A 14,718-nucleotide genomic window follows, 5' to 3' on the forward strand; every position below is an offset into this window, starting at 1 on the left:
AAATTTTAAAACCATGCTCCAGACATGCATACTCTCAGGCCCAATCCCAGACCTATTGAACTGGAATCTGCATTTTACTAATTCCCCATAATAAAGCCTTGTTTTGGAGGCACCTGGGTAGCGCAGTTTGTTAAGTTTCTGCCTTTGGCTCAGGTCATGATCTCGAGGTCCTGGGATAGAGCCCCACATCAGGTTCCCTGCTCATGAGGACTCTGCTTCTCCCTCTTTCTCTGCTCCTCCCCCTGCTGTGCTCTCTCTCACTATCTCTCAAACAAATACATAATCTTAAAAAAATGCCTTTCTTTAGTCCCGACAGTAGTTGCATGTGGAAAGACTTTTAACATGTCAGAAATACCTGTTTGATTAAGTTTAGCTTAAAAATAAGCCAACCTCTGAATTGGCTCTGAATTCAAAAAAGCAACTGGATTTTTACATTTTTTTCTCTATTTGCTGCCAAAAGGTATTGTGACTAATTTTTTCACTTTTTGACTTATTGTTTAGTATCCTATAAACATGGCTAATGTGTAGCAAGGCATTAATATTTTTCTCAGGTGAAAATGTCATGTATTCACAGGGCTTTTTTGTTTGTTTTTTACTCTGTTAAGATACCTAAAAAATAATCTTTAACAAAATATATAAAATAAAATTGTGTATGTGGTGTGTTGATTGGTTTAAGAGGAAGCACTCTCTCTTGATAAAGCAACAAAAGCAAATAGGTTTAGATCCATATCTGATCCTAAAAAGGCATGTTACCTTCTCTGGTGTCCAGGTGAGTATTTCCAGAGAGGGTTCTGGTTTTGGAGCTGTCTAGTGCTTGCCTATGTATACAGGGGGGCTAGACAATCCTCAAGAAGGCATAAATTCAAGGATTATCAAAGCTTTTCACCCGCAAAATATTGTTCTAGCTATTTAGTGTCTGTGTGAGTTGAAGAAATGAAACTTCAATAAAAAGCCACATTTTTGTTAAGCAGTGCAGTATCAAATTCACTAACTTCTATTTTATTCTTATATGATTTAATTGTTTTCCATCTGGAATGCTTTCTCCATATATCACATAATTCTCATTCTTCAAAGTTCAATTATGGTCTCCCTCTCCACCCCAAAATCATTTCAATTTGTAGTCTTGTTCTGATCTCTTACTTCTTTAAGTCCTTTGGCACATGGGACATGACTCACATTAACATTTTATTGTCTACTGTTTCTCATCAATTGTTTCATATGTCTATCTTCTCCTCCAAACTAACTGTTAAAGTCATTTAGGATAGGATAGATGAGGTCTTAACAATATTGTATTCCTAGTGCTTCCAATGGGCTCTGAACATATATATTTTTAAAGATTTTATTTATTTATTCATGAGAGACACACAGAGAGAGGCAGAGACACAGGCAGAGGGAGAAGCAGGCTCCGTGCAGGGAGCCCAACATGGGACTCGATCCTGAGACTCTGGGATCACTCCCTGAGCCAAAGGCAGATGCTCAAATGCTAAGCCACCCAGGCATCCAGGGCTCTGAACATATTAACTTCTTAGAAACAAGTTGTTGATTAAACCAATTTACCGTATTGCTTACAGAATAAAACCCAGGAGAGTTAGATTTTTCTTGGGTACATAGAAAGCTTGTTAAAACTCTGTAGGGGGTTATGGAAAATAGAAGTAAAAGATGATGATGGAAAAGAGTTGAGAGTGTTTTCAGTCAACCTTCATGAGCTTCACAGATTGGCTTAAAGCTAATTCTTGGTGCCAAATTCACTTACCCAAATTTGCCAAGGTGAAGGTTTGTGAAGGGTGGGTGAATGAGGTAACTGAAGATTAAACCAGGATCTGGAAGCATTATCTTGGCTTATGTTTCTGGCAGTAGCATACTCCCTGCTGTAGAGGTAATCACAGCACAATTATTAGAATCTGTGACAGATCCCTAGTTTTTAGACTTAAAGGCTTAATTGATCTTCCTTTGGCCTGGGCATCTCCAAAGTTCACTTTATCTGTGTTTGGATTATGAAGAAGAAAGTTGTTGACAACCAGAAATGTCACCACTTTCTAGAACATAGTTCAAATCCCTGAAGTCTAGCTGTGTGGATTCAGCACATTCAGATGTGGTATTGGAGTTGCCTAATGCCATTTCAGCGTGGGTGCTCTATGGGCATTGTGTGACCTGGAACACCACGGGAAGCCTGCTGAAATCCTGGTTTGTGAACTCAAGGAGTTCTACTCTTTCATGTCTTTTCTTGTGTACTTGAATACATTTGTGGGTCCTGGTCCATTAGTATCCATTGGCACTAGGAATTTTTTTTTCTTTTTTCCTAGTTATTGTATAGTAGGGATAATTTTTTCCACTTCTTTAATGCATAAAACTTACCCAGAAAAGCTTATAGGCTTTAATTACTTCACTTATTTCCTTTATTAGAGACCAGAAAAATAGCAAACGTATAATCTGAGGGATGGTATTTACAGTTCATTGCATACCATGCTTCATTTGCTGTATCCATGCTGACGTACATGTGCTGATAGTTACTCTTGCTGTGTTGTGTGCAAATGGGCACAGATGTCTTTAGCATTTTTAAGTATATTATAATAAAACATGGATTTTTCCATTATAGTTCATATATAAGATGTCACACTAAAATAACAGAAGTTGAGTGATTACTCTGTTTTTAAGGTCTTTAGTCAGTTTTGAAATCCATGGTGGCTTAATATGATCCACAAATTCACAGGTATCTTTCAGATAGAGAATATTTGCTCAGGCAGGAGATTCTTCCTTTACTGATTCTGTAACTGCCCAAATCATTTTTATTGCCAGTACTATTAACCACATCACTTTGCTTGTCATAATACTGCATTGTCTTCTCTTCCAGACCTCTGTCTTTTCCCTTTCCACTTCTGCATCTTAACATAAGTCATCTTGGTCAGTAGAAAAAACTTAATCATTCCTTTCTAAAGGTAAACTAATTGGGCAGCCCGGGTGAGCTCTGGGTGGCTCAACGGTTTAGCACCACCTTCAGCCCAGGGCCTGATCCTGGAGACCAGGGATCGAGTCCCACATTGGGCTCCCTGCATGGAGCCTGTTTCTCCCTCTGCCTGTGTCTCTGCCTCTCTCTCTCTCTCTGTGTGTGTCTCTCATGAATAAATAAGTAAAATCTTAAAAAAAAAAAAAGGTAAATTAATCATTTGAAATGAATGCCTTCCAATACTAGGATAGGCATCATGAAAATAGGACAATATGCCACATTTTGTCAGTGAATGGCATTATTTGCAAACTTAGATATGAAGACTGGATATTTTCTGAATATCTTTTCTGGGTCAGGTATTTTACTAGGCGCTCTACATACATGACCTTGCTTAAACTTCAACACAGAGTAGGTGGTCTTATTCTACAGATGAAAGCAAAATAGGGTTTCAGAGAGAGAGAGAAAGAGTCAATGCTTATCTCAATCACCTGGCTGATAAAAGCTGAACCTGGGATTTAAACTTAAATATGTGTAACACCATCTGGCCTCCTAGAGAGAAACAGAAAAGTAGAAAAGTCACCCTTCAACATGTCTATGATCCACTGGTGTTTTTGGACAATGATGGTTTGGGGAACTCAGGTCCTGCTTCCATGGCTTTTGTACTCAGGATACCTGTGTTTGTGAAGGAGAGGCTGAAATAGCTTTGCCCTTTCTCCAGTGGAATTTCTGGTTATAACCCAACTTAGAGAAGACAACTATTCAGTTAGACTGCAGTACATAAATACCCACCATTCGACTGTCACCTGGCTCAAGCAAGTTTTTAATGGGCTATGGTGCTAGTAAAAGAAATTTTATTGGAACTAGAACTCTAGTAATAATCTGAGGAGACCATATCTAAAAGAGTCTATATGCTGGTGATATCAGTAGACAGCAGGAAGGAAAGTGTAGGGTGTGGAAGTGGTGATGATTATGGTCAGGGCCCTGCTAGAAGAAGGGGGATGCTTACTAAAGAATTATTTCTACTACTTTGTGGAAATTATTAATTTTTCATTTGCAGAGTAGAAAACGATATTTGAGGAAAACTATTATGATGGCTGAAAAGACTCAGTAAAAAGATCAGAGACTTTTTAATCTGTTAGACTTATATATTAATTAGCCATTAATAATTGCCATTAAGAGTTTATAAGACCTGTGGAAAGCTCTTCAATTCCTTTGAAATTGAGACACTCAATCTGTTAGGGTTGTAAATTTCTGTTAATTTTATGAGTGTCTGTATAATATGTGTTCAATAAATGTTTGTTCCATTTCCTTAACAGCATAGTAGTATCATAAGCTCTTGCTTTGTTTTCTAGAGTATATTTTTTATATTGGTTTTGAGTCACCAAGTGTTTATAAAATGTCACAATTAAATAATAAATTTATTTTCTTCCCTTGTTTTTTTTTTTTTTTGTGTGTGTGTGAAGTTTTCCTGATGTCTCAGTGAGCAAATCCAAGTATGATATCTAAGTTCTTTAAGAAAATTAAGCTGTTTTTCTGCTGTATGCATTCTTCTTAGGAATTAGGAGTCTTCAGAACAAATGTAGCAGACTTTGCTATAGATACTACAGGCACAGGAAAACAGTTTTCTAATCCATAGGCAGGTCATTCAAATGTTTTAAACAGAATTTTAAAAATCAACATTAGTTATGGACATTAGCATTTAGTAAAACATTATTCCCATGTTTAGGAGCTATTGAATTGGTATATTTTATTCAAGTTTTTTTTTTTTAATGAGGTATATTTTAGGGATTCACATTTAGAATTGAAACTGATTCTACGTGAATAAGAATCTCCCTGAATGGGTCATCTTCTTCCATCAAGGAAAGCTACTATGACATAGTAAAAGCAGCAGAGGGCTTTGGAATAAAAATCCTGGGTTTGAGTGACTCCCTATGAAATGGTTGAGTGCCTTTAATTTAGACATCTACCCTTCTATAAGTCTCAGTTCATTGTCTATAAAATGGTGATGATTAAAATCCCAACTGTGAGTTTAAATTAAAGAATAAAGTACTTACATAGAAAAGTTTAATATTAACATTTGTTATTGTTATCACCATCCCCGAAAACAAAGTATCATGAATCTTGATGAATCAAGGAAATGGTGGGCATAAAGCTAGGCTAAAGGGGAAAAGTGAGACTTAATCCAATAATAGATTTTAAAACAAAATAAAAGTCAATTCCATCATCGTGGGTTATCTAGCTTTATTCCTAGTATGAGAACTTGACTCAGTAATAAAGCTGACTAGCACTGATGCTCACTGATGGTGACAAGAACCTTGGGGTCAAGCTGATGGGGAGAGAGGGAGGGAGATGATCAGCCTCTTCCGACCTCATCTCCTCTTTCCCTACATCCCTTTAACAAGAACATCATCAAGGATGGTGCAGAACCTTTCAGGCTGCTTGTGTGATGACAATCAGTACAAACTAGCCCCTACCTAATTACCAGGTCATGCTTGCAAAGTGAGTTCTCTCAAGTCCTTACTCTGGTTTATCTACTGTTATTCAGGAACTGGTTAGTATGATTAAGTGTTGACTACCTCTTCCAAATGTAAAGCAGACCACAGTTTTTATGGAAATCCTGCTTGGGTTAAAATACAGCTCAAATAATGGATATCACTTTTACATACAACTCATAAAGATCACTTGGAAGTCTTAGTTTCCTTTGCCTGCCCGCAGAGAATGTGTGCTGAGAGGATGAGTTTATAACTGTAATGACACAAGAATGTGGTGGAAGGGCTGGCATTCAGAGGTTCAACAGACTTCATCTCATTGTCAGTGAAAATTGCTGTACAAGGACAGCTATGAGGAAGAAATTTGTCAAAGGTTTTGAAAGGGCAATCACAAATTGCCGATGAAAGTAGATGAAGCTATGAAAGAAATTTATGAAGCCTGATTTAAAATTGAATAGTGTTATGAGACACTTTTGGAATTCCACAGCATGGCTGGTGCCAGGAGAGAAGGGATGAGAAAGGGTAAAATACTGAATCCTGTTTGCCAGCAGACACATTAGGCCCTACAGCTCAGATAGCTGCAAACTCCACTGCACTCTGGGTGTAGTGGTTGTGGGAAATGCCTGTGGTTTTCCCAGCCTGCCTTTCTCAGCAGGCTTTGAGTGCAAGTCATCTCAAAGTCTGTAAGAGACCAAAAGGAAAGGGAGCAGTGAAAGCTAATAATTGAAACAAAAATAGAAATAGCAATGGATTGTTAATTGAAAAAAAGTTTTTATATTTTGTGAATCATCTTACCATGATACTCCTTAAGGGAAGTGGTGGTACGATTTTTTTTTTAAATGTAAACACAATTTGTTTACCTCTTCATATGAGACAGAATGCAAAATTGTCATTAAGTACAAATTTGGCAGTCATCCATGAATGAATATTTATCCTCTTATAAGCCTCTTAAAATATTTTAATAAGATTTAAGAATGAAGTTGCAGGAGGAATTGCAACTGGGATATTAATCTCACAATGAGACATGACATTGTTCAACTTTATGAATCTGGTATCTAAGTTAGGACCTTTTTCTGACTCCTTCATTAATTCATCTATAAGAATTAGAATCTGAACATCTCATTTTATGTTTCCTGCAGCAGGTGTGCAGAATATTAATGATCAAAACCAGAAACAAAGCAAGTTTTAAAACTGATGTTCTCATTGTAACATTTGACATCTAGGGAACAGGAGTAAAACAACGGAAAGGGATTGGATTGTTGCAGTTTCTTGTTGGTTGTAAAAAACAAAAGTACTAAGAACTACAGGGAGGGAAATAAAGTCCATGACTTATGGTCATTTTTCTGTTAGAACTTAGCAAACCGAACTGCACATGCCACAGTCAATACTGTTGCCTCCCATCCACTGTTGTTCATGGCCCATTTAGGTTTGGTTCTGACTCTTCCCTCTAAACTTTTAAGCCTTTAAAGATCCTTCCTCAGCTGCCCTGTTTTCATATACACTATCCATCTTCACGGAACAGAATGGCTGTTAGTGCCACTTTTGTTCTCTTAATCACAAAAGGAGATCACATTTCTGTTCTCCTACGCTGTGGCATCTATCTCTTCATGGCACCTGAGAGTGGAGGTGATAACTGGGATGGGCCATGATAAATTCCTTTCTGTTGTTACTCGACTTTTCTCTCTTTTGTATTTCTGAGAACAATATGCTCATTTGAATGAATTAAAGCTAATAAGTAATGTAATGAAGAAGTAAATTCTAGCCTCATGACTATATTTTAAATTTATAGCTAAATTTTCTAACTGTACATTCATGTTTAAAGAAGATTGCATTCATATTAATATAAATGGAGACAAAGGCTACCAAAATTCAGAATTTAAGGAATATTTAAAATTAACATCTGGGGCACCTGGCTGTCTCAGTCAGTGGAGCATGTGACTCTTGATCTCAGGGTGATGAGTTCAAGCCCCGCATTGGGTGAGAGGCCTACTTAAAACAAAATCAAAAAAAAAATAATGTTCAACCTCAAAAGGCTCTTTTTTGTATTAAAGTCAATTTTTTAAAACTATAACTTTTTACTCTTGTATTTCTATGTTAGGTAAAATTATATCTTCCTAAAAATCATCTAAATGATCTACTATTTTGGTGACCTTTTAAATACAGTGCTTTAAAATAATGCATACACAAGGGAAAAATTCAAAGTGCAAAATGATATACAATAAATAGTAAATCTTTCCTATCTCAGACCACCAGTGCCATAGTCTCCCTCCCCCAATAAATCCAATATTACCAGTTTTTATTATCTCTAGAAAGATATATATTAACATATCTGTGATGGACAGAATAATGTCCCTCCCGAAGATATTCACATCTTAATATCCAAAACCCAATGATATGCTACCTTACATGGGAAAAGGGACTTTGTGGATGTGATTAATTTAAGGATTATAAGATGGGGATATTATTCTGGAATATCCAGATCTGCTCAATAAAATCACAAAAGTACTTATTTTATAATAAGGTGGTAGGAGAGTCAGAGTCAGACAACATGTGAAGATGCTATGCTGCCAGCTTTAAAGATGGTGGAAGGAGTTACGAGCCAAGAAATGCAAAGTGTCCTCTCGAAGCTAGAAAAAGTAAGAAAATGAGTTCTCTCTTAGCACATACAGAAGGAATATACCCCATCCAAAGCCTTGATTTTAGGCTAGCAAAACCCATTTTGGTTTTCTGACCCTCAGAATGCATTTATGTTGTCTTAAGCCATTAAGTTTGGGGCAATTTGTTACCACAACACTAGAAAATTAGTAAGTCTATTTATCTATTGACAAAAGATAAATATCAGTTTTTCTATCTTTTCCACAAATAACACATTATGCTCACTTATGCACCTTCCACTTTATTATAGTCATACCAGCTCAAATAGATATAGTCTTTCTTTTAAGAGCTGTGTACTATTTTGGTAATATAAGTTTGTAATATATTTTTAATAGCCAGGGCTCTGTTCTATTGATGGATAGTTAGCTTGTTTCCATTCTTTTTCTTCAACAAATAATGCTGCATTTAATATCTGCATAATATTTTTAAAAATTAGTATATAACATTTTAAAGTAAGACAGAGTGGTATAACATACCCACATGTGCTTATTATATCACTTTGACAATTATTAACCATCATCAATCTTGTTTCTTCTGTAAACCATCCTAACCTTAACCTTTATCTCTGGAATACTTTGAAGAAACTTTCAGACAGCATATCATTTCATCAGTAAATATTTTAGATGAAGCATAAGGAATCTTGTTTATAAGACTTTGTATACTTTTGAGCATATGCCTAGAATGCATATTAGAAATAAAAATGAACTCTGAAAAGAACACTATTTTCAATTTCATAAATTATTTCAACATGAGACATGCTAAATAATGCTCTATTGTCACCTCATCCACTGTACCCCAGTATGCCAAACTTATTTTGATAGATTTATCACATAATTAATATATGGATTCACAGAAAATAAGTTTAAAAGTTTCAAAGTAAACTTTATGATATATTCACCTTGGTATTTAAATCCATATAAATTTTAGGAAAACATTATTTATTAAGTTTACTAATTTAAGGATAGTTTTGTGGGTAGCAGGCAAGGCAGGAGGTAGTCACTGTATATTTTTAAAATATTTTTTCTTATAAACAGAGTTTGATTTTTCCAAAAATGGTTTCCAACAGCAGCAGGCTCAAAATCTTTTTGAAAATTCAAAAGTAGAAAAGTTTCATTGCATTTGAAATTTGTCAGAATGTTTTCCCTCAGGTTAGTATTGTGATTTTTAAAAAGTCTTATTTACCTGAACACTAAACGTTCTTAGAGAATATTTTTCTATGGTAAGGATTTTTCTATCCATCTGCTGAAATGAGAGTTGAAAGGTCAAGCCTGTAAATGTTATTAGAGCTTCAATGTATACTTCCCTTTCTCTACATCTTTTTCTGTTTCCAGAATTCATGAGTTTCAGGAATTGTCTTTATTTTGCATGATGGATAACTACGTGTAATTGCTCTCAGATCTGAAGTATGATAGTAAAGTTCACTGGTGGGTTCTCCAGAGTCTTATCACATTTTTAGAAATAAGAATTTCAAAGTAAATAATTTTATAAATAATGTTTTTAGCCAGAGGATTTCAGGATATTTCTGGCTTGGATTCAAGCAGAGGCACTAAAACCATTCAATATTCTATAGGGACTGAGGTATTATTTTTGCTTTTGTATTGACCCCATCCACATGTGAATTTCTGTGACACTTTCTCTGAAACACATCCATGAAATGCACCTAAAGAAATGCCTCTGGAACATGTACAGACATATGTTTAAATTTTACTTAACTCAAAATATGGATCACACTATATTTATTTAACACATAAATGTACATACATAGCTGACTTCTTGGCATGTCATGAACATTGTTTTTAGTCATCTACATGAGCCCAGCCAAGAGTTCAAAGTTTTACTTGTTCTTTAAATCACACATATGCTCACTGGGTATTTTTTCTTATTTCCACATATGTGTGCATTTGGAATGAATTGTGTAGTTAAAAATTGCTTTCTTCTCTGAGTGTGTGTATACAAAGGCTACAATGGCTCATATCAGAAACAACTCCTATTTATTGCTCTGTTTGGCTGCCAGATTCTCCAGAATTTACAAATTATCCTGGCCTACAGGTGGGATCTTCTGTGGTATGCATCTGTGAAAGAGCTGATTAATTTCTAGAACCTTACACCATCCACCAAGCTTTGTGATTACATAGTTTTCAGAAATTTAATTATACTTATTATAATTGCTTGGTTAACCAAATTTCTAGGGAAGGGTGAAGTTAAACTTTACACATAGTGATTTCTGCTGTGTATTGAGTAGAGCTAGAGAGAAGTCCTATACCACCTGAGACTTCTAGGTCCCTTAAAACCCCTTCTTTCAAGAAAGTGAATATTTTTGAAAACCAAATGGAGACAACTTCTGTTAATACTAAAATAAAATCATGAGAAATAGAAAAAATGCTTTAGATATTAAGAGGCAACAAAATTTGAATGTGTCTTAGAATTAATTAAAGGTAATTAAATGAAGTTACAAGTATTGTATCACATTTTCATTTATTGAAAATAAGTTACAGTTTCCTATGTAACATGTAGTAACTCTATTAATTTGTATTATTGATTAGTCAGAATCCCTGTATCCCTTAGAGATTGGTATAAGTAAGATTATAATGTAATTCACTTTGGGTCAAATTCTACAGATAAATCCATCTCTCAAAATGAATCATTTACTCATTGGTATATTGATTCAACTAGTATGTATTGAATGACTGCTGGAGACAGCTTATGTAGAAAATGGGGATATATTATTTCTAACATTCTGTCATTATCTACATTTTAAAGAAGAGGAATTTAAGCTCAGATAGATAAACTGCCGAGTCTGGGTCTCATAGCTAGGCAATAGTAGAGCCGTGTACAACCAGAGTTTTCATGACTGTCCAGTATTTTATTCATTATTCTGTAGAAACTTCTAATAATCCTGCAGAGTGAAATGAGTGCTGTGCTAGAATTACAGGTCAAGTGCTTTAGAAATATGGGGAATTAATCATGTCTGAGGGAGTAGGAAAGGCCAGATAGATATTAGGATAAAAATGTTTGACCCAGTCACTCATATATTTTGCTAAGGAGTTTGCATTTTGTTCATTAGGCCATGGGGAACCATTAACAGATTTTTAAAGAAGCATAAGGCATGATTCAAGTGTGTGTTAAGAGAAAAACCTTAACAGCAATGAGAATTAAAGACTAGAACAGTGTTTATTATCCTAGCTTTTTTGATTGCTCATGAACCCACTATGTATTTATTGTTCATTAATTACATCACTAAAGTATTACAGTATTAAAATTATGTATATTATAAAACTATACAAAATGGAAATGAAAATAAGATTCCACTCTTAATTCTTTTAAATTTTATTATTGACAGTAAAATAGTTTTGCTTCCTAATGTAAAATTGAGATAGTGATAAAATGTTACTACTACATATAATATATGAATGTTTTTATTGAGAACAATGTGATCGAATATGTTTCTTAAAAACACCTCAGCAATCCTGTAGTCTACACTTTGAGATAGAGCTATCTGAAAGTGCTGGTCTAAGTTCAGTTTGTTTTGATGCTTTAATTCTGTTGCTACCATAGTTGCTGCAATATTTATTCAACTTTCATGATTTTACTCTACTCAACTTTCCTAATATTATTCATTTTTAAATCCTGTCCTCCAATTATTGAAAGTTTTATATTAAAATTTGGCTAAGAAATTTATATTTTCCCTGATATCAGGCAGATGTTACAGACTAATTGGAAGTTGTAGGATTTTCAACTTTTAATAAATCAACTCTATACACACTGAAACTGTTTGTAAAAATCCTTAATAAGTACTAAATGTATTCCCGAGCTTTTAAAATCTGTTGGTAAGAATTTTTATAGTTGCCGGTATTACCATTGGGGGAAAATTATATAACCACAGTAGATTTGATTAGTTCATCATGTTTCTATCTCAGAATGTGGCTGTTTAAATACATCAATGCAGTAATTTTCTTCTCTGGGCTTGGGTTTGAATTTTTAGTGCTATTTTAAACTTACTGTTTTATTTCTTTTTATTTCTTTTTCATGTGGAAATCTTTATATCACTAATCAATGATGACCAGCTTGATTAAAACTGAGTGTCATCAAAACCTTTTTGAAGCAATATACTGAAAGGATTAGCACTATCAACTCCTACACATCCTCTTACCTTGGGATAATTGCTGTATAAGGAAAGAGCTGGCATACTGAAGCTGCCCATACTAGCATTGATTTACCTATTAGGAATTATAACTAATCTTTATTCAGAACTTATTTTTTTTTCCAGGCCCCATTTATGCTAACCAAGACTCATAGCTTTCCTCTAGGAGAAAAGTACTAGTATTGTAAGCAGAAAGATTTAGGGATCCCCAGAAAAAGAAAAATGAGAAATAGTTTTTTTTTTAATTTTAAAAAGATTTTATTTATTTATTTGAGATATATAGAGAGAGCATAAACAATGGGAGACATAGAGAGAGAGGGACAAGCAGACTACCTACTGAGCATGGAGCCCCAATCCCAGGACTCTGAGATCATGACTTGAGTCAAAGGCAGATGATTAACTGACTGAGCTTCCCAGGGGCCTCAAGAAATAGTTTTCTTGACATAAGAAAAGTCATTTTAGGTCCTTGACCATTTTGTGATCTCTGCCTGGCTGGCACTACTTGCCCAAGACACATTCTTGAGTTATCTTTGCAGGATTTACACCTTTTTGAGCTCTCAAATACCTGACCAATTGGACTCAGAAAATTGATGATATTGACCTTGGCGGCCCTTGTGACTTTGATCAACTAAGACCTGGGCTCTGTCACCTTAAGATGACTTTTGCTCCAGTTCCATGCTGGATTCCCCATTGCACAAGCCCCTTCATGAATATGAATGCACTCTGAGCTTAAAAGTTCCCCTGTTTTTTGTTCTGGGAGACATTTCTTTGGAAAATATCCCCCATGTTCCCCTTTACTTGTTGCAGATGAAAAACCATCCTTTTCCTCTTCTTTGACTTGGTTGTGTCTTTTGGCTTGAGACCCACCAATAGGTGAGCCCAGTTTCATGTAATATATATTAGCTTCCTATTTTATATGAAGAAATGTGCTATTATTTATGTTCATTAAATTTTAAGCATAAAAATAAGTATAAATTAAATATTTCTTTCAGTACTCAAAGAGAAATATTTCTTCCAATACTCAAGGATATTGACCTCCTAGCCCCTGAGGTATATGGGCCTCACTTTGAAGACTCCTAGATGAGAGATGTGAGAGAAGGAGGTTGATCACAAGGTCATGGTACTAGGCAAGTGCAAGGCAGTGCTTGTCAATGAGAATAAGGGAAGTGGAATTATACAGAAGTAGGAGTTATAGAATTTATCACTCTTTGATGTAAATCTCAGTTAATACAGAAGAAACTATGGATAGCTATAGCACAAAAGACCTATCTCCAACAGTTCCAGAACTGGTGAAATGTAACCGTTCCAGTTCATTCTGAGCTGTGTGTTACGGTTTCATTCTTTCCCAGACCAAGTCATTAGATTTTTCAGTTTTCAGTTTATTATTCAATGGTAACTGAGTCAGTACCTCTCTTGGCCACTCTCAATGGTAGCAGAGGATGGCTGGGAATGGCCACCACTTTGATTCTGGTGAAATGATTTATGTGATCTTTTGAGACTCAGCAGAATGATGAGGAATGTCAGCTGTTGTGATTGTTCTGTTTCGTATATGGATCTAGTCACACACGTGGTCAGTGGTACTTGGAACACATTTTGAACTTGTAGATCAGCTGGTGGTCACATAATATCAGACAAATAATTTTCAAGTGAAAAATTGAGCCACCTCTCTGGATATTTTTTTGAGTGATGCTAAACAGCTGGATTATTTACTTTAGCTTAATAACCAATTTTTATCTTTCTTGGTTAAATCAAGAGCACAAAAACCATACTTCTCCAGTGTTTACTTTATTGGAAACAGAACCAGTAGATATATGAATATATATGGATAAGAATAAATATATACAAATAGTCTTACATATATCTCTATATAGATAGATATAGGTTAATTATTAGGAATTGGCTCACACAATTATGGAGGCTGAGAAGTCTTACAATCTGTGGTCTGCAAACTGCAGACCCAGGAAAGCTGATAGTCTAGTGGTGTGAATTAGTCTAAGTCCAAATGTCTAAAAACCAGGAAAGCCAGTGGTATACATCTCAATCCCAGGGCCAGAAAAAAAACGAATGAAATGTCTCAGCTTATTCAATGAGGCAAAAAAAAAAAAAAAAAAGGATAAATTCTTTTTTTTTTCCCTTCTATTTAGACTCTCAATGGATTGGATCATGCCTACTCACATAGTGGAGGGCAATCTGCTTTAAAGAGTCCACTAATTCAAATGCAAACCTCATCTGGAAACACCTTCATATCAAGAGATAATGTTTCATCTGGGCATCTCACAGCCAGTCAAGTTCACAGTTAAAAAATTACTATCACAGGTGTCCTAACAATTTCTGTCTTTGGATTTGTTAGTATTTCTGCCTAATTCTAAATGAAAAATATTTTCAATGCAAAATATCTGAAAAAAGTTAAGAATTAAATGAATTATTGATAATTTTATCATCCAGAGAATAGCACAATTAACATTTGTTATAAGTCTTTTCAGTGACCT

The 14,718-nt window shown here is 35.0% G+C and overlaps 1 protein-coding gene across 1 annotated transcript in view; it reads left to right on the forward strand.

Annotated features, from left to right (window-relative positions):
• BCKDHB (branched chain keto acid dehydrogenase E1 subunit beta) overlaps nucleotides 1-14,544 on the forward strand; it is a 448,915-nt gene extending 434,371 nt beyond the window's left edge. The window contains exon 12 of the transcript XR_007401257.1: nucleotides 14,374-14,544. The gene's annotated coding sequence lies outside the window, so the exon portion shown is untranslated. The remainder of the gene's footprint in view (nucleotides 1-14,373) is intronic.
• The last annotated feature ends 174 nt before the right edge of the window (nucleotides 14,545-14,718 follow it).

The sequence above is a fragment of the Canis lupus genome, chromosome 12, assembly GCF_003254725.2.
Source record: "Canis lupus dingo isolate Sandy chromosome 12, ASM325472v2, whole genome shotgun sequence".
NCBI classification, from domain to species: domain Eukaryota; kingdom Metazoa; phylum Chordata; class Mammalia; order Carnivora; family Canidae; genus Canis; species Canis lupus.